This window comes from Artibeus jamaicensis, unplaced genomic scaffold, assembly GCF_021234435.1.
Source record: "Artibeus jamaicensis isolate MK-2021 breed Jamaican fruit bat unplaced genomic scaffold, CSHL_Jam_final contig_1132, whole genome shotgun sequence".
NCBI classification, from domain to species: Eukaryota; Metazoa; Chordata; class Mammalia; order Chiroptera; family Phyllostomidae; genus Artibeus; species Artibeus jamaicensis.
In genome coordinates, this window is record NW_026521221.1 from 306096 (window position 1) to 324478 (window position 18383).

Sequence of the window (18383 nt, forward strand, 5' to 3'; positions counted from 1 at the left end):
GCCGCGCGCGCGGCCGCGTTTGAATGGCTCTGAGAGGGGCTCTGCCTGGGAGCGGACGGACTCTCTAGGCTTCCGGGCGCAGTTCGTCTGCGCCGGGGCTGGGTTGAGGTGCCAGAATACCATGAGGCGCCGGTAAGTGACGGCCAGGCTCGGGCGATCCCCGCGTCCGCAGCTGCCTTGCCGGTGCTGGACTTCTTCTCGGGCCTGGCAGCGTCCGGGGCCCACCTACAGGCCCCGCGGGGGCCTGGGCTCGAGCCGCGGCGGAGCTGTCGGGTCGGGGAGCGGGGCGGCGAGACCGCGGTTTCTGAGGTGAAACACCGTGCCCGGCCTCGGCTGGGGAGCTCCGGTCCGCGGTCGCTGGAGGCGTGGGAGGGCGCCAGGGGTCTGGGCAGGGAGAGGCGTGGACGGAACCTGCTGTCACGTACTTATCTTCGGGTGGAGCCGACATCAGCAGCCCGGGGAGGGGGAAGGACGGAACGCGCGAGGCGACCTGTTTGAGGACAAGTTTTCCCGCGAGCCGCCTAGGCCCGGCCTCGGAATTTCCTTATGTTCCGAGGGCTTCTTGGCTTCCTGACAGATAAGCTTTTGTTCAGCAGGACGAACACTTGACATTACTGCATAAGAATCGCTGATTACAACTTTAAAAACCTCATTGTATTTTCTGAAAAGTTCAGTAACCACCTAGTGCCCTCAAATTTGGCTTAAGTTATGGAGATAAAGAGTTGATTTGTGTGTGTGGGGGGGGGCTTGTAAAGTTCCTTGAAAACAGAGTTGTCTATGTCAGTTGTTTCGCAGATTAAAAAAAAAAAATTCTAACAAAAATTCTGTAAAAATCACCAGTTTAGCACCATCAAAAATTCAGAAAAACTAGTTCACATAATAGCTTAAACTTGTACATAGTTTATCCTGCTTTCTGTAAAACCAGCTCCAGACTTGAATCAGAACTTTATACGTTGAGGACTTTACCTGGCTAATAACTAACATTGCAATAATAACAATGGTTACTGTTTATTTTGTGCTTTCTTCCCGCAAACGCTGTTTTGAGAGCTTTGTTTTGGGACAGGTACTATTAATCCCATTTGACAAGTTGAAACTGAGGCACGTAGAAGTTAAGTACCGTTGTGTAAGTTTACCCAGCTAATAATGGTTAGGACCCGGGCAGGCTGGTGACTGTTTATGCTACTCTGTTGCCTCTTTTGTATGTGGCTTTTTTCAGTTCCCAAAGCACTTTCATTTCATTTACTTCTCTCGACTTGGAATGTAATATACATATGGGTAAAGGGGTGTTGGTTGGTGTACACATATATTCACACTATAAAATCGAGTGGTCTGCTCTTGTTGACCATACCTAAGTTTTATGCACTGAGCAAAAAATACGTTGGGTACCTTAAGATAAATGGAGTTTGTGAAGTTCATGTTTGTGTTTTAGTTAGTTTTTTTAATTCCTTTGTATCATTTCCTGAAAGTGTGGAGAACAATTCAAAATCTATGTGTTCCTGAAAAATATGTCATTATATACTAATGTTTTTATTCTGAAAACTTATTGAGTGGTCACTCTGTACTTGGAATGATTAACTGCTCCATGACAAGAAATATGGTTCAAAAGCAAAATCATTTAATAAGAAAACAGCAGTTTACACTATTAACAACAGAGCATTTAAATTCATTTCATTAGTTATCGAGGTTTTGGTTGCCTCTATGCCCATCACATGTTAGCCCACTGGCTATACAACAGAAATGTGCCTGAGCAACAAACCTGAATGAAGGAGGTTGGCCTAGTTTGGGGTATGAGATTAACACAGACACACATACACATGTATATCTGTGTTGGTATAGTGGGTATATGCTGAACCAAACTGAGCAACTGAGTAAAGCTTCTGCAAAGAACTGACACATGAAGGAAGGATATAGGCCATTGGATAGAAGAGTATGAGTGGGGAATTTTAGTGAGGAGACTGTTTAAAGACTTGGAATTGAGAATGAAAATGATTTTTCTAGGGAACAGTACATAAACCTTGTTTATTTAGAAGGTTCCTACTGAGAAAAATAAGATGTGGGCAAGACTATGAGGAGTGTTGTATAAGACATATGACAAAGAAATTTATACTTAAGATATCTAGATATATATCTATATATGTACATATATATATATACATATATATATGTTAGCAGGGAGATACATGATTTTGGAAGTTTTAAGGCTTTTAAAATGGATGGTTCTCTATGGGAGCAATTTTGCCCTCCACCCCAGGGAACATTGGGCAATGTCACAAGAGGGGAGAAGGGGAAGCTACTGGCATCCAGTGGATAGAGGCCAGGAATGCTACTAAACATCCTAAGATAGGGTAAGCCCCTCCATAAGAAATAATTACCCCAAGCATCAGTGGTCCTGGGACTGAGAAATGCTGTTTTAAATTGTTTGTATGGCCATCTCTTTCATGTGCTGTAGATATGCGTGATGAATTTTATGAGCATGAGTACAAACAGTGTTCAAGTTGGGGAGAAGGTGGCTCAGAGACCTAAAGAAGAAAGGAGGCCTTTGGGAGAGTCCTGGGGAAGGGAGAAACTGGAGGAGATAAGATGAGACCATGAGAATGGACAGGTAGTGGTAAAACGAGACAATTATTTAAATAACATTTTTTCTCAGTTTGAAAATAGTGCATGTTCACTGTAGGAAATTTAGGAAATGTAGAGAAGGTGTCAGGGGAAAAACAGCTATAACCACCCCCCCAAAGGGGAAGAACAACTTGTCACCATTTTCATGTAGAGTGGTTCCTTTCAAATCTGTTTTTATGCTGATAACTAGTTTTCCTTTTATAAAACTAGGATTATATGTTTTTCTCCCAATGGCAATTGGGCATTTTCTGTTTTGTTTGTTTTCGACTCAGCATATCATGAGTATTTCTCATTTTCCATTCTTTAAAAAATATTCTTTTTAATGGTCAGTCTTTGTTTTTTGTATGTATTCTTTTGAAATTGGGAATTTTGCTTTGTATTCACAGGAGACATTTTGAAAGAAGAAATATTAGAATATGATGACTGATTAACTGTAGAAAAAAATGAGGGTGAAAGACTACAGTATCTCCACGGTTTTAAATCTGGGACGCTAAAAGAATGGTGGAGCTACTGAAATAAGTTGGCGGGCGTTCTTATAATACTTTTTATCTTAGGTAGGTAAACTGCTATTCACAGAGACACATAATGAGATTTCAGTGAGGACCCTTGATGCCTATCACCTCATATCTTGCTAAAACTCCTATAATTTTCCTTTGTTTTTCTTTTCTTTTTGTTTTTTGTCTTAAGCTTATTTTTCAGTTTCTTCTTAGCAAGTCTTCCCCTTTCCTCTTCTTGGAATGGTTTTTAGAAATACATTTTCTATTAAAATCCTAAATAAGGCTCAAGTTTGTAGGTGTTGATTTTTACTTTGAGCAATTAAGGACTAGTTTGGGATTTTTAAATGTATTATGCTGCAGTTTATGAGCAAGAGGTGAGTATAACTTCATGGAGAGGAGGAATTATCTTTAAACACGCTTGGCCAGTGATGGGATGCCTCATAACATCATACCATACATTGTTATTTCATCAATCCCTACACTTGTTAATCTGTAGCAGTTAATTTGGTGCTTTCTGGAAAATGGATTTAGGAAAGTAAATTTAAAAAAAAAAAACACCTTAAGCCTAATACAGGTGGTGTACATTTTTCAAATTAGATAGGATATAACTTTACATTGTTGGATTAAAACACTGTGTTTTCTACTTTGTGTTCATCTCCAGGTATCTTCTGATAGCTAGTATCCATTACCTTTGGGCAAGTGTTATATTTTCTTCTTTGTTCTTGGTACACAATGAGGGTAGAAATGGGAGAGGGGTGAATATTAAGGGTCTATTTCCAGTATAGTAAATTCAAGAACAGGTGACTGGTAGACACTCACGTGGGGCTGACTTGTTGGCATTTGGAGAAATGAGTCCAGAGTTTAGAGGAAACATTGAAATGAACTGTTCTTCTTTTTTTTAAAAAAATGAATATGTTAAATTTGATTACAGTTAAGTCTTGAACCTGGGAGTCATTATACCTCCTTAAGGTACTGTTTGACTACTCTGCTGGAAAAGGGAATATATTCCCTGAGAGAAGGGGGCATTTTCAAACTTCAACATATATTCCGATTTCAGCCCAGGCAACATAGTGGTAACAAATCGCTGTAACTGATAGGGAAGTGCAGTAATTATCAATCTAAGCATTGCAATATAAGAAAGATTAAGAACCATTGTTATAAAAGGACTCGAGCATCATCTTTTGTTGATTTCCTTAATTCTGCAAGGCCAATATAGCCTTATTTCAAGGTCCTAGGGTATACTTCTCATGCTGACCAGGTACTACAAAAATTAGGCACAAGTGTTAATAGACGTGTAATAGATAAGTCCCAAATCACGAAGATGAGTGTTAAAATGAGTTTATATTAATTTGTCTTTTTGAGAATCATATATCTTATAGGTATATCCTTCCATATGTAGGGAGTCTATCTTAAAAGCATCAGAAATACCTTTAGTAACTAAACAAGGGCTCAAAAAGGATCCTTAAGGTGACTTATTTTGTATATGTGTATATATACATTTCCATTTATGAGTTTAAGAAGACAATTAGAAAGGGTTAGAGTATTTTTCCTCCCTGTGAATATTTCCAGAAAAATAACTGGAATAGGGATATTCAGTAGAACAAGCTATTAAGATAATCATGTACTTGGCTTAAGAATTGAAGTCTTTCCAAAGATTCAGGTGTTTATTTAGCCATTTAAGATGTATAGTATAGTATTAATACATTTTAATTTTGTTAAAACATAATACTTGGCATTTAAATATGAAATTTTAAAAGTCCAAAAGGGAAACATCTCCCTTTCGCCTCATCCCCCAGCCACACATAGCCTATCTCTAAAAGTGACATTTGTTCCCAGTTTCTTTCTTTGAGTATCCAAAGATATTCAGTGAATATACAAGCAGTTATTCATGTACGCATTTTGTTTTTAGGGTTTTTATTGTTAACTGATTTGAGAGGGGGCAGGGGAGAGGGAGACAGACAGATGTCAACTCGTTCTACCTATCTTTTCACTCACTGGTTGATTCTTGTATGTGCCCTGACCCAGGATTGAACCTGCAACCTTGGTGCATCAGAATGGTGCTCCAACCAATTGAGCTACCCAGCCAGGGTTGCATTCTGTTTTTATCTAAGTGGTAACATGCTGTTTTGTACCTGCCCTCCCCTTTACAACTAATGACAATAAGTCATAAAGTCATTGAAAAAAATTAAGTCTGTTGGTCCACAACCACTGATAAAGGTAATGATAAACAACCACCTAGCTTTCAGAGTTATTTCAGAAGTTATTTGGTTAACTTCTTTTTCCCATTAATCCCAATTCTTTAATGTAGTATGCTCAGTGGCCCTAGTTATTAAAACTGAGGAAGAGGTGGTAAGAATGGCAATTCCCCTGTAGCTCAATTTTGTAATTTTTATTTCAGGGGGACTTGGTCATAAAAAAAGTTGGAATTCAGTTTGGTCTAATTGATTCTAATGATGTGTAATCATTGTTCCCACTGAGTCTTCAGAAATCTGTATTTTCATGCTTGACCTGCCTTCCTGAATTTGACATTATTTCTTATACCAGCCTTCCATGGAAAACTGAATGAAGAGAGGGTGGTATGATGAGCCCTGGCCTGTTGGCTCAGTTGGTTGGAGTGTTGTTCTGTGCACCAAAAAAAGGTCGCTGGTTCATTTTCCCGTCAGGGCGCATACCTGGGTTGTGTTTGATCCTCTGTCAAGCGTGGGTCATAGATGGGCGGCAACCAGTCTGTGTTTCTCTCTCCCTTTCCCTTTCTCTAAAATCAATAAACATATCCTGGGATGAGGATTTGCAGGGTAAGGGGGAGGATGAGTCATCATTCAGCCAATAAAAAAACTATCACGGTTTATTTCAGGTTGTAGGTGTTTTGAGTTGTTCTGAACATGAAATCAGAATGTGACTTAGTTTTAAAATTTGCAATGATTATTAGGCTCTGATAACTTGGGAAATTGATTTCTTCAGTAGGAATAAACCCAGCAAGTCTATGAGACATTCCTGGAAACATACTGGGGCACCCTTCACCCCAGACGGCGCATGAATGAGCCTGCCTGGCCCTGGCTTGTGTGGCCTAGTGGGTTGAGGGTCAGCCTGTGAACCAAAATATGGCCCTTTAGATTCTCCATCAGAGCAGGAGCTTCTTCTTTCTTTCTGTTAGATAGAATTCCATTGTGTAAATGTACCACAGTTTTTTGATCCACTCGTTCACTGATGGGCACTTAGGTTGCTTCCAGCACTTGGCTATTGTAAATTGTGCTACTATGAACATTGGGGTACATAGGTTCTTTTGGATTGGTGTGTCAGGGTTCTTAGGATGTAATCCCAGCAGTGGAATTGCTGGGTCAAAAGGCAGTTTCATATTTAGTTTTCTGAGGCAATTCCATACTGTTTTCCACAGTGGCTGCACCCTCTCCAACACTTGTTTGTTGATTTGTTTATGATGGCCACTCTCAGTGGTGTGAAGTAGTATCTCATTGTGGTTTAATTTGCATCTCTCTGGTGGCTAGTGATGCTGAGCATCTTTTCATATGTCTCTGGGCCCCGTCCGCTGTGTGTCCTCCTTAGAGAAATGTTTGTTCAAGTTTTTTGCCCATTTTTTAATTGGGTTGTTTGTCTTCTGGAGTGGGATTGTGTGAATTCTTTATATATTTTAGAGATCAAACCCTTGTCTGAGGTATTATTGGCCAATATGTTTTTCCATATAGTTGGTTCTCTTTTCATTTTAATGCTGTTTTCTTTGGCCATGCAGAAGCTTTTTAATTGGATGAGATCCCATTTGTTTATTCTTTCCTTTATGTCCCTTGCTCTAGGGGAAATATTGGTAAAAATACTGGTGCAATAGTGTCTGAGATTTTCCTGCCTATGTTTTCCTCTGAGACTTTTATGGTGTCACAATTTACATTCAGGTCTTTGCCACAATATGGATGGAACTGGAGAGCATTATGCTAAGAGAAATAAGCCAGGCAATGAGGGACAAATATCATATGATCTCACCTTTATGTGGAACCTAATTAGCAAAACAAACAAGCAAGCAAAGTATAATCAGAAACATTGAAATTAAGAACAATTTGACAGTAACCAGAGGGGAGAAGGGTTGCGATAATGGAGGTGGGAGGTTTTTAGGAACAACTATAAAGGACACACAGACAAAACCAAGGGTGGGTGGAAGTAGGGGAGGGAGGTGGAGATGGCTGGGGTTGGGGGGGTGGTAATGGTGGGGGGTAAATGCAGACAACTGTACTTGAACAATAAAAGAATTTTAAAAAAAACAAACGAAGCTGAAAAGAAAGTACTTTTTCTCTATCCTGAAAAAACAACAGTGTAGACAAAAAAGAAGACTCCCCATCAGGGCACATTCCTGGATTATAGGCGGGGTCCCCAGTTGATGGGTCTGAGAAGTAACAATAGATACATCTCTTCCTCTCTTTCTCCCTTCCTCCTCTCTAAAAATAAATAAAATCTTTAATAAAAAAAGAAGTACTGCCTATATTTGTTTTTGTCCTTCTCTTTTTCTCTGTGTGGTTCACCTCTTTCCCCCAGTCCATGCCTTCCTTATATGACACATTCTTTCAAAATTTTAACTTTCAGTTAACTAATGGTTAAGTCCATTCTAAAGTCTAGAAGGGACTTGAAGTCTCTAAGCAAAATCAGTCAGCAGAATGTATCATTACTTTGTCAGTATAATAGTGTCTCATATAGTTTATAACAAGTACAGTTAACATACTATTTACTTTGTCACTTTTAGAGTACAAGCGTTTGCTGCCTTTGTAAACTACCCTCACCACCCCTTGCTCAAATATACTAAGAATAGAAATGTCACACTTAGGGAACTATGTATCTTTTAAATATGGTTTCACACTAAAGTTCTTTTGGGGACAGGCGGGGAGGCTTATTTTTGAGTTCTTGTAATAAGTTATACCTGCTCTGCAGGTATACATGATTGTTCAGCTCAATGTTTTTTAAAAATTTTTATATAATGAATTTTAGAGAAAGTAAGTTGGGGAAAATAAACATATTTTTCTTTTCCATATACTTAGGCATTCATGTTTTGACTTTTTTAGATTGATTCTAGAGAGAAAGGAAGGGAAAGAGAGAATCATTGATTTGTTGTTTCACTTATTTATGCAATCATTGGTTGCTTTTTTTATGTGCCCTGACCTGGGATTGAACTCACAACCTTGGTGTGTGGGGCTGACGCTCTGACCAACTTAGCTGCCCAGCCAGGGCCCAACATTTGTTTTCAACACTCTTGGAATAGCCATGAAAATTAATTGATTAAAATGAGGGGAAACACCGGGCATGTCCTGTTGCACTAGAAGCTGTTACTAACTACAAAATGACTCTGTATCTTTGCTTTAAACCACTCCCTTCTACTTAAGAGCAGTTTTCTTCCTAAACTCTTTAGATAAGTCATAGAGATAACACCATGCTTAACATATTGTATAATAATTGCTGGGTTTTGTTTCTCCCATTTAAACCTCGTTGGTGATGGTGAGAATGTTACAACAGGAAAGGGAAGTTTAAGGGTACCAGCAGAAGTGAGGCACTCTTGGTATTTTATAGCAACATCATAATACCAAGGTGTCTTATACCTGAAAGAGATTCAGGTCACTGAATTTTATAATTTTACAGTTATTTTGTGTTTCTTTACACAAATTCTTAAGAATTTTTATGTTTTGAGGATTAAGAAAGTATTTTCTATTAGTGTATTATTTATCCTTTTATTTTAAATGTAATTATTTTACAGTAGAAAGTTGATACAGAAAAATAAGGAAATGATTCAACCTAATACTGTAAAAAAAAAACTGTAATATCACTTTTTAGAAAGAAGTTGTATCCTTGTATACAGAAGAAGCATGACAAATGTAGGAACTGGTAGTAAAATTTGCCTACCGTACAAATCATGTTTTTACACCAAAGGCAACTTGCTTCATTAGTGATGTTTGCGTATAACTTAATAATACCTAACATTTACAGAGTGATTAAGTACAGAGTGTCTACTTACCCAGACATCATGGTAAGTAGATTCTTCTACTTATTCCTCACAACACTAATATGAAAATAGGGAATTCAGTAACTGGCCTAAGATCATGTGACTAGTAAATTGTTTAAACAGGACCCCAACCCAGGAACTCTGACGGTAGGACTTGTGTTTCCCATTACAACAGACTGCCTAGTCATTTCAGTTTAGTCATATAAGAAAAGTACAATGTCATGTTAAATCTTTCAACAGCAAACTAAAACATCTTTTTTATTGCCTGTCATATTTTCAAAGATAAAAAGTTGATAATACAGAATGTTTTGTTAACAGGGGCATTGATAATGCTCATTCCACACTTCTAGTGGCAGAAATCTGGATGTGGCGGGCAGCTGCCCAAATTATTTCTATATATAAAAAATAAATACACCCATGTGTTAAAACATACTCATTTAAATCACTTTCAAATACTTTTTTTTAATTTTTTAACTATATTTTACTGATTATGGTACTACAGTTGCACAATCATTATCCCCCACTTTATTCCCTTACACCCTGCACACCCCCACTTGCATCTTCCCCCACTTAGTTCATATCCATGGGTTGTACACATAAATTCTTTGGCTTCTCCATTTCCTATACTATTCTTAACCTCCCCATGTCTATTTTCTACCTACCATTTATGCTTCTTATTGCCTGTACCTTCCCCCCCATTCTTCCCCTCCCCCTCCTTGCTGATAACCCTCCATGTGATCTCCATTTTTGTGATTCTGTTTCCATTATATTGGTTTGCTTCATTTGTTTTGGAGGGTTTTTTTAGGTTCAGTTGTTGATAGTTATAAGTTTGTTGTCATTTTACTGTTTACATTTTTTATCTTTTTCTTAGATAACTTTCTTTAATATTTCGTATAATAAGGGCTTGGTGATGATGCAGTCCTTTAACTTGACCTTATCTGGGAAGCACTTTATCTGCCCTTCCATTCTAAATGATCATTTTGCCGGATAGAGTAATCTTGGATGTAGGTCCTTGTCTTTCATGACTTGGAATACTTCTTGCCAGCCCCTTCTTACCTGCAAGGTTTTTTTGAAAAATCAGCTGATAGTCTTATGGGATCTCCTTTGTAGGTAAGTGTCCCCTTTTCTCTTACTGCTTTTAAGATTCTCTCCTTCTCTTTAATCTTGGGTAATGTAATTATGATGTGCCTTGCTGGGTGCTTTCTTGGTGAGTCCAACTTCCTTGGGGGACTCTATGAGCTTCCTGGACTTCCTGGAAGACTTTTTCCTTTGCCAGATTGGGGAAGTTCTCCATTGTTTTTTCAAATAAGTTTTCCATTTCTTTCCCTTCCTTTTCTCCTGGCACCACTATGATTCGGATGTTGGAATATTTAAAGATGTCCCATAGGTTCGTAAGCCTCTCCTCATTTTTTTAAATTCTTGTTTCTTCATTCTGTTCTGGCTGAATGTTTCTTTCTTCTGCTCCAAATTGTTGGTTTGAGTTCCAGTTTCCTTCCCATCAATGTTGGTTCCCTGTACATTTTCCTTTATTTCATTTAGCATAGCCTTCATTTTTTTCATCTAATTTGCAACCATATTCAACCAATTCTGTGAGCATCCTGATTACTATTTTGAACTGTGCATCTGATAGGTTGGCTATCTCTCCATCGCCTAATTGTATTTTTTTCTGAAGGTTTGATCTTTTCTTTCACTTGGGCCATTTTTTGTGTCTCAGTGTGCCTGTTATGTAGAAAGAGGCGGAGCCTTAGATGTTCACCAGGGTGGGGCCACCCAGGTCGCTGGTTTGTGATGCTGTATGTGGGGGCGGGGTCAGAGAGGGACAATGGCGGTTCTCTCTTCCTGCCACTGGGGCCTGCATGGTCCATCTCACCACCACTAGCTCCTTCACTGGTTTATCTGTGTGCAAATGTGTGACCACGGTCTGCCCTCAGTGGGTCCGCCCGCTTCCCCACACCGTTGGATCCGCCCACGGCTGCTGGCACACCTGGGTCACGCACCAGGTTGGTCTGGTGGATCTTTCCTGCCCAACCCCACTCTGCTGCTGGCTCTGCCCCTCTTACCAGTTTGCTGAAGGGTTCATTGTTGTCAGACTTCCGTGTAGTTCAATTTTCTGTGTTTTGGCTGCGTTTTTTGTTGCTAAAACTTTGTTGTTTTTAAACTTGGTTGTGTGAGAAGGCGCAGTGCTTCCTCCTACGCCTCCATCTTGGCAGAAGCCTATTTAATTTATTTATTTTTATTCTCATCTACAGACACTTTTTTTCTGTGAGGACACTTTTTCTCTTGCACATCTGTGCAAGAAAGAAGCATTGAGTGGCTGCCTCCTAAACTAGAGAGAGAGATTGGTCAATCCCAACTGGGGATCGGAACCGCAACATTGTAGTGCACTGGACACCATTCCAACCAACTAGCCACCTGGCCAGGGCCCACCTCTTTATTTTTTCCTTCCAAAGTATTTATTGAGGAAACAAAGTTAAGTATTTATTGAGGAAACTAAGTTTTGTGTCCCAAAGATTTTCAGTTTTTGTGTATTTATCTCATGGTGTTGCTTATTAGATTCCCCTGTTTTCTGTATTTCTATTAAACGTAGTTGGTAACAGATGGATGAGGCTGGATTATGTTCAGGTTAGATTTTTTTGCAACAATATTTAGTAGTAGTGTTCTGTAATATTTCCTGTGTGTCACATCAGGAAATATAATAACATCTGCTTGTCTCCTTTTCTGTGATGCCAAAGTTGATTTGTGGTTTGGATGTTGTCAACCTGATCAATTCATTGAGAAATTCCCTATCACCTTCTATATCAGTTTTTGTTTTCTATTTATACTCAGATTGAATAATCATTTCTAGATAACTAAAAATATAGAACTAAGGAAAGCTCTAGATTCTGATTTTTTAATATTTATTGGCTTTCTTGTCATTCTTCCCCGCTAGACCATGAGTTTCTTGAGAAATAGAGCATGTACTTTTTTCATTTATTTACTTTTTATTAAACTTATTGGCATAGCATTGGTTAATAACATTATATAAATTACAGATGTATGACTTTATAACATGACATCTGTTTACTCTATTGTGTTTTCACTACCTAAAGCCTAATCTCTTCCCATCACCAAATATTTGATCCCCTTTACCCTCTTCAACTTTTCTCTACCCCCTTTCTCCTCTGGTAGTCACCAATCTGTTGGTTTGTATGAGGGTTTGTTTGTTTGTTTTTTTATTTAAGACATGTACTTCCTATTTCTTGACACATGGTAGGTGCTCGGTAAAGGCATGTTGAGTTGAACACATATGCTTTCTTTCCTTTAATCATTTTTTATTTTTTTAAGATTGTATTTATTTTTAGAGAGGGGTGGGGAGAAAAGGGGGAGTTGCCTGTCACACACCCTTTACCGGGGACCTGGCCTACAACCCAGACAATGTGCCCTGACTGGGAATCAAACTGGCAACCCTTTGGTTCGCAGGCTGGTGCTCAATCCACTGGGTCACACCAGCCAGGACTCCTTTAATCATTTTTTAAAAATGAACCTTAAATTAGCAAGACTTTGATTGTGATGCTCATTTGCTCACTGGAGGATATACCGTGTTGTGTGTGTGTTGTGTGTGGGGAGGGTGAGAGAGATGTTTCGTACATATTTAAATTAACTGAGTTGTTAAATTGCCTTTCAGGTTGTGTATATAAAAGTATGCAGTCAGTTCCTGCCCATGAGTAGTTTAGCAGTCTAGTTGGTGAGAGGAAACACACCTAGATCAGTTAGTGCCAATTATATGTAAGTTGTTGAAGTTCTAAGCTATGTGTTATTAACTAAGTGCCATAAAAAGATGGTAAAGGAAGAAATCAATGAATATGGGAATCAAGAAATGCTTCAGAAAGTGCCCTGGCTGGGTTGCTCCATTGGTTGGAGCATCATCTATGTACCAAAGGTTTGCTGAGGTCAGTCCCCAGTCAGGGCACATACTTAGGTTGCATGTTTAATCCCAGTTCAGGGTGTATATGGGAGGCAACTGATCCATGTTTCTCTCTCACTTCAATGTTTCTTTTCCCTTTCTCCACACTCCCTTCCTTTCTCTCTAAAATCAATAAACAATCCTGGGTGAAGTTTTTTTTTCCAAATGCTTCAGAGGAAGATTTGAACTGAATCGTTACAGCTGGAGGCTGTGATGAAATGGCAAGGAGGGAAAGGGACTTTTCAGGAATGAGAAACAATTTGGTACCATTGAACCCGAGCATCAAGAGAGATAGGAAGTTTTAATAGCAAAAGCTTAGGAAATGAGACCTAATGTTATAAAATGTGCTTTTTGTATTTAGAGAGGCTTACACTGAGTTTAGGAGTCCTTACCCTTTTACATTTCTTTTTTGTGAAGCTTTAATGTGGTTAATTTAAGTTTTTCCATCTTCTTATAAACCAAGTCTCTTGATCTCTCTAGTCGGATAAAGAGACAGGGTGGGGGGAGTAAATAAGTTAACAACCTAATTATTATAACGAGAATATTTTTAGTGACCAAAGTGATTTTAAAAGTAGTTGTCAAATTCTGGGGAGACAAAGCACTAACATTGGAATGTCACAGAGATCAAGGAAGTCAATTTATGACAAGATGGCAGAAACTTAAACCATGTTAAAGCTTTCACACAAAGAAACAGGAAAAGGGGGTGACTCCTATATACTCACTGTACCTTTTGCGACAGCATGACTAGACCTGGAGAGTATTATGCTAAGTGAAATAAGCCAGTCACAGAAAGACAAATGCCATATGATTTCACTTATATGTGGAATCTAATGAACAAAATAAACCAGCAAACTCACAGATACAGAGAATAGACTGACAGCTGTCAGAGGAGAGGTGGTTGGGGCAGGGGCAGGGTTAGGTGAAAAAGGTGAAGGGATTAAGAAGGAAAAAAAAACTTAGGAACACACAATAGTATGGTGATTACTATTGGGAACTGCTCTGCCTGGTTTCAGGAGTTGTAACTACCCCCCATGGCTAAGGCTGAGTGAGCAACCTCCAGAATGTGAGCCAAAGCTTGTCCCCTGCCCCCAGTGCTTGGTCAGTTAGTCTATGATGGTACGACCCCCTCAGAGGGGAAAGCCAGACACGATCATTTGGGAGGCCATCATGGATGTACTCAGGGGGCTACAACAAAGAGGGAGTGATGGACCCTCGCACCCTGGCTATTTTGACATAGCCCAAGTCCCCATTTCTATCTGGGAGAAGCACTTCCTGGCTCTAATCCACTTAAGCCTAAAAACCTATGATGGGGAAGGCGGTGCAGCCCTTTGCTGGCTAGAGCGGGATTGGGGTGATCAGGCCTAAGGAAGAATATGTGAAATCCTGTGAAACCTGCTTTGTTTAGAATGCTCTTATTTAAATGATACGGGTCCAAGCAAGGAGTTTGTTCCTCAAAGTTTTCTGGCTCTTTAGCTATCTGACCCTGACTGAGAATAAGCCCTCATAGTTCTTTGAATGCTACCTGTTGTTTGATCCTTACCTATGTTCTTGTGCAAATGAACCCAGTAAAAGCCCCTTGAGGAAGGGGCTCTTGGCCTTTCTCCTCTGAGAGATTGGCCACCTCTCTTCCCCAAGCAGATCATGTCTTGGTAGTTTTACTTTCATCCGTGGCAGACATGGGGAGTTTGTGGGTGAAGTTGCCCCCACAAATTACCAGAGGGAAAGAAGACTGGGGGAGGTAGAAGAGGGTAAAGAGGGAGTAAATTGTGATGGAAGGAGACTTGACTTGGTGTGGTGGACATACAGTGCAACATACAGATAATATATTATAGAATTGTACACCTGAAGCCTATATAACTTTATGAACCCTAATAATTTCAATAAAAATAAAAAAATTGTCTGCAGGCTTTCTTACTCTTTTGGAGTGAGGCAAGGTAAAAACACAAACATCTTTACTTTTATAAATGAGGAAATTGAGGCTCAACCGTTTCCAGGGTCACATAGCTAGTTAAATGGGAAAGGTGGAAATTTGAACATGGGTTTGTCTGACCTAATCTTTTAGCTATACCAGCCCTTAAGGTTGGATGGGTTTCACCCAAGTAGTGAGTTGTGATAAATACTGCAGAGTGAGCAGAAAGCTTTCCAGAGAACTGGAAGAGGCATGGGAAGCCTAAAGGCCTTTGCAGATTAAGTTTTTTTTAACTCCCATTGGTCTCCAAGTGGGGGGAGAGGACTTACCCCATTTTGATGTACATAGAGGGCATTAAGTGCATTTACCATCCTCAGGGCCAGACTCAGCCCATGTGGCTGACTAGAACAAAAATGAAGACAGAAGGACTGGCCTTAATAATCACCAGTCAAAAGAGAGAAAAATTCTAGATACTTTGAGGAATGTTTCTGGAACCTTCAGGACTAAAGAGTAGACCAATTTCCTAGAGAAGAAAAAGAACAGATATGACCCCTGTGTAGCCATATTACTTCTGGCAAGTGAGTGCTGAGTGTCCAAGGAGCCTAGTGAAAAGCCATAAATGGCATGTACTCTGCACTCCAATCTTTTGAAGCCAGGTTATTGATGCATATTTACATGAGTTTTGACATACATACAATATGGTCACTACCCCAGACAAGATATAGAACATGTTTCTCACCATGAGAGTAACATGTTCTGTATCTTGTTATTGTATATTCTGTATCTGTATCTTGTTCTGTATCAGACAGTAAATTGTCTCTTATCCCTTTGTAGTCAACTTCTACTTTCCCCTAGATACTGGCAGTAATGTTGATGCCTTTTCTAGAGTGTCATAAAAACAAAGTTATATAGCATTTAGCCTTTTAAATCTGTCTTCTCGCACATAGCATAGTGCATTTGAGACATTCTCATATAGTCTGTGTGTATCAGTAATTCATTTCTTTTTACTTCTGAGTAGTTGATAATTTTTGTAGAAAAAAATACTTTAAAATCAGTCTAGGAAAGTAGACATTTTAAATGAGTTAGGGTGACCAAACATCTCAATATGCTCGGAGCAAAACTGATTTATGCCTGTTGACTCAGAATAATTTTTAATATTGCCTTTCACTCTCAAATGTGTCTTGATTTGGATGATAAATTATGTAGATGCTGTAAACTAAGTGACAAGATACAGTTTACTTGCCCTACAGTGTTGTCAAATTTGCCTTCCAAAATACCAGAATTGTATATATTTATATTTTACATAACTATTATGAGTAATATTGGCTGTAGTAACTTACATATAGTCTCATTTTGATCTTTTAAAAACAACATGTTTTATTGATTATACCATTACAGTTGTCCCATTTTCCCCTTCATTCCCCTCCACCCTGCACACCCCCTCCCACCCACCTTCCCCCCTTTACCATGTGTCATAAATTCTTTAGCTTCTACATTTCCCACACTATTCTTCCCTCCCCCCGTCTATTTTCAACCTACCGTCTATGCTACTTATTCTCTGTACCTTCTTCCCCCTTCTCCTCCTCCTACTCCTGTGTTGCTAACCCTCCATGTGATCTCCAATTCTATGGTTCCGCTCCTGATCTAGCTGTCCTCTTAGCTTGCTTTTGTTTTAGGTGTGGTTATTAATAACTGTGAGTTTACTGTTCTTTCACTGTTCATATTTTTTATCTTCTTTTTCTTAGGTAAGTCCCTTTAACATTTCATAAAATAAGGGCTTGGTGATGATGAACTTCTTGAACTTGACCTTATCTGAGAAGCACTTTACCTGCCCTTCCATTCTAAATGAAAACTTTGCAGGATAGAGCAATCTTGATTGTAGGTCTTTGGATTTCATGACTTGGAATACTTCTTTCTAGCCCCTTCTTGCCTGTAAGGTCTCTTGAAAGATCAGCTGACAGTCTGATGGGAACTTCTTTGTAGGTGACTGTCTCCTTATCTCTTGCTGTTTCTGGGGTTCTCTCCTTCATTTTAATCTTGGCTAACGTAATTATGATGTGCCTTGGTGTGTTCCTTCTTGGGTCCAACTTCTTTGGAACTCTCTGAGCTTCGTCGATTTCCTGGAAGTCTATTTCCTTTGCCAGATTTGGGAAGTTCTCCTTTATTATTTGTTCAAATAAGTTTTCCACTTGTGGCTGTTCCTCTTCCCCTTCTGATACCCCTATAATTCAGATGTTGGAACATTTAAAGATGTCCTGAAGGTTCCTAAGCCTCTCCTCATTTTCTGAATTCTTGTTTCTTCATTCTTTTCTGTTTGGTCATTTTTTTCCTTCCTTCTGGTCCACTCAATTGATTTTAGTCCCAGTTTTCTTCCCATCACTTTTGGTTCCCTGTGCATTTCCCTTCATTTCACTTAGTTTAGCCTTCATTTGTTTATTTAATTTGTGACTGAAATCAACCAGTTCTGTGAGCATCCTGATCACCAGTGTTTTGAACTGTGCATCTGATAGGCTGGCTATCTCGTGGTCACTTAGAAGTATTGGCTCTGGGGCTTTGAGCTGTTCTTCTTGAGCCATAATGTTTTGCTCTGTTCGCGCCTGTTAGGTATGAGGGGCAGAGCCTTAGGTGTTCACCTGTGTGGGGCAACCCAGGTCTCTGGGTTGTGACGCTATGTGGGGTTGGGGTCATATAGGGGCAATGGCATTTGCTCTGCTGTCTCTCGGACCTCGGTCCTCTGCTGCTTCCCACAGGCAAATTCGGCCCTTCTGGTGCTGGTTCCCCAGGTATGTGGGCTTGTGTACCCTCCATGACCCTGTGGGTCTCTCCAACAAACTCTCTGTGAGCTTGGGAGCCTCTCCCAGCACCTTGACCCCCTAAAGTTTTTGCAGTTGGTACTTTTAGGCTTTAATTCCCATCGCTGGAACCCTGCGTTGCGCAGTCTGTCTCACTGTCCATTTTTTCACTTGGTTTACCTGTGTGTGAATGTGTGACGGGGTCAGCCAGCTGCCTTGCGCCTCACTGGGTCTGCCCATTGCACCTCACCCCATGCCTGGGATCTGCCAATCGCCACCTATGCACCTCGGTCGATCCGGTCACTTTTTCCTGCATGACCCTGCTCCACCAGTTGCTGACTCTGTCCCTCTTACCGGTCTAGCTGAATGGTTCGTTGTTGTTGGACTTCTGTACAGTTCAATTTTCTGTGTTTTGGTTGCGTTTTTGTCACTAAATTTTTGTTGTCTTTAAACTTGGTTGTGCAAGAAGGTATAGTGTTTCCACCTATGCCTCCTTCTTGGCCAGAAGTCCTCATTTTGATTTTTACAACCATATTTCCATTTGCATTAGAGATCACAGATTCAGAATAGAATAAATGGCCTGCTGAAAATCATAAGCTAAAAAAAGATAAAACTTTCATTGTTGCCCAGGCTGGTG

The 18383-nt window shown here is 39.7% G+C and overlaps 1 protein-coding gene across 1 annotated transcript in view; it reads left to right on the forward strand.

Annotated features, from left to right (window-relative positions):
* Positions 1 to 18383, forward strand: part of KATNBL1 (katanin regulatory subunit B1 like 1) — a 48744-nt gene continuing 30361 nt past the window's right edge. The window contains exon 1 of the mRNA XM_037133167.2: positions 1 to 132. The gene's annotated coding sequence lies outside the window, so the exon portion shown is untranslated. The remainder of the gene's footprint in view (positions 133 to 18383) is intronic.